Source organism: Gossypium arboreum, chromosome 6 (genome assembly GCF_025698485.1).
Source record: "Gossypium arboreum isolate Shixiya-1 chromosome 6, ASM2569848v2, whole genome shotgun sequence".
NCBI lineage: Eukaryota > Viridiplantae > Streptophyta > Magnoliopsida > Malvales > Malvaceae > Gossypium > Gossypium arboreum.
Window position 1 is genome coordinate 100,205,340 of NC_069075.1, and position 2,521 is coordinate 100,207,860.

At 29.7% G+C, this 2,521-nt stretch overlaps 1 long non-coding RNA gene across 1 annotated transcript; it reads right to left on the reverse strand.

Moving 5' to 3' along the window:
* Positions 1–613: 613 nt before the first annotated feature.
* Positions 614–2,027, reverse strand: LOC108485725 (uncharacterized). The gene is made up of 2 exons (XR_001871354.2): positions 1,790–2,027; positions 614–971 (listed from the first exon to the last, which is right to left on the reverse strand). It is a non-coding gene; the product is annotated as an uncharacterized LOC108485725 (long non-coding RNA).
* Positions 2,028–2,521: the final 494 nt, after the last annotated feature.

The following is a 2,521-nucleotide window of genomic DNA, read 5'->3' on the forward strand; positions in this document are numbered from 1 at the left end:
TATAAATTCATTACATTATTATTTTTATTTGCATGGCTACTTTTTTATTTTATTTCAAAAGTAGAACATAAACCATGAGCATGAATTTTTTTCAAGTTTCATGGATGTTTAATGGAGTATCTGTTAGGAATATTGCCTAAAATAAAGAAATAAAGATACTTGCAACAATTTTCAAATTACTATGCATAAGAAAGAGATGAAATATGAAGAGCAAGAAAAAATTGCTTTGCTAAACATCTTTTTAGTTAAATAAAAAAAAAAGTGCACTGATTGTTCCAAGGAAAATGCTGAAATCTGCTTCACCAATCATAATACCAACAAATATAAGATATCGAGAATATGACACCCCCACAACAAATATATTGTTCTTGCTCCCACTAGAATCTTATCCATAGTTTTCCTTTATATATGAGACCAACATGGAATAGATAGATATATTTATATGCTTGACCCGGATCTTGAATAGGTATTAGTACCATCACATACAATTATCTCACTTACATAAAAAACACAAATCAGCTTTGGCATATAAGTATATGTAAGTTTAATATATGTATATTGTTCTGAATTTTGATGCATTTCAACAAGACCACATAACTTCACTCTAACCATGTCCAAGAAACAAAACAACTTTTTATTTCCATTATGAAAGGTATTCAAACCTCCTAAAACACTTCAGTGATATCAAAAGACATCCACATAACCACAAAAAAGTAACAGTAATATAAAATCTAGGTACATATCCATAGAAAATATTCAAAAGGATGTTGTGGATGAAACTTAAGCCAAAACATGTACATAATTTGTCATTTGTTGTCAAGATCAAAGCAGAAACCAAACATTTAAATCTTGAAGGACAACAAATAAAGTAATGAATATCATGAAGATGCTCGAAATTGTGGGTAGTCTGAAGCACTAAATATAGTAATCAGTTTCCCTGACTCCACATCATGCTAGTTATACTGCTTCACCTGAACATCAAGAAATGCATCATTTATTCGTCTCATTTTTATCGATCATGATTCATGATTTAAATAGCCATAGCATATCTAACATGATTATGGATAAGAACTTGTCGTAAACGTCTTGTAGTATAATTAGCAGTTGCATTACATAGTCAAACAAGATGAAGCACCATATATGCTTGGAACATGAAACAAATCTAAACACAAACCAAATAGCAAAATTATTGAATTTTGAAAAGGAAAAAAGAAAAAGAATTAAGCTGACCTTGCCTTCGTTCTAAGTTGGAATTCAAAGCACCAACTATTACATACAGATAGAGGTCCTAAGTAACCAGTTCAGCTTAAGGGGAAATTCTTAAAAGCAAAATAGTAACAAAACAACTTAAAGGGAGCATAATGCAATTCGAAGCCCTAATTTTTGGATTTAGAAAAACATAGCAGTACAATATTTACATTTTCATCTCAGATTAAACACAAAACGAAAATTAAAAACATGTAAATAACAATTTTCAAGTTTTCACTTTCCAAGCATCAAAGACTGATAATTTTCAATTTTCAAGTTCTTGAACAGTTTAAGGAAAAAAGAAACTCAAAAACTCAAATCAAACTCAAGACCTATATTGTTTAGTTTTCAAGAAGCTTGAATCTTACCTATGAAAATTGATGCTTACCTGGAGACGAATTTGATGTTCTGATAATTTTCAATTTTCAAGTTCTTGAACAGTTTAAGGAAAAAAGAAACTCAAAAACTCAAATCAAACTCAAGACCTATATTTTTTAGTTTTCAAAAAGCTTGAATCTTATCTATGAAAATTGATGCTTACCTGGAGACGAATTCGATGTTCTAAGCTTTCTTTCCCTCAGGATGAAAAGTGAAAGTTTGGAAGAAAATGGTGAAAGAAGAACGTCCCAGGTTTTTGCCTAATAGAAGCTCGTAAATTTGTGATTTTGTGAGGGGTATGCTAGGAATGAAAAAATTATAAGTTATTCCTTGTATTTATTGAATAACCATTACATGGGCTAGGTGTCGACTAACCATTCAACATATTTAACGAATGGAGCAGGAATGAAGATCTCATACTCTGTGAGATTATTTGAACAAAAAAATGGAATGGTAGTCCCCTCAGAATTTGGATTTAACTGCATAGCAATTCCATTGAGGCAAACATGATGTTAAAAAATAAAATTTCAAGTTAAAAGATGTTTAGTGGTGATGGGAATGATGATAATGGTTAAGCATGCCTCAAATTTGAATAATCAATTTGATTAATTTGATTTCAAACCTAATTTGATTATAAAAATCTCGATAACATAAAATTATCTAACTCGAATTTGAATAAAAATCAAAATAAATTGAACTAAAATTATTTATACTCGAAATAATTCAAACAAATAACTTAAAAGCGATCTATTGAGCTGGTAAAACAAACCTGAGCTAGTTAAAGCACATTCAAGATTGAACCTAATATGATCTAAGCTAACTTAAAAAGACCTAATATGATCTAAGCTAACTTAAAAAGTCAAAATAAAAGCCACTAGTGATTTAAAGTAATCAT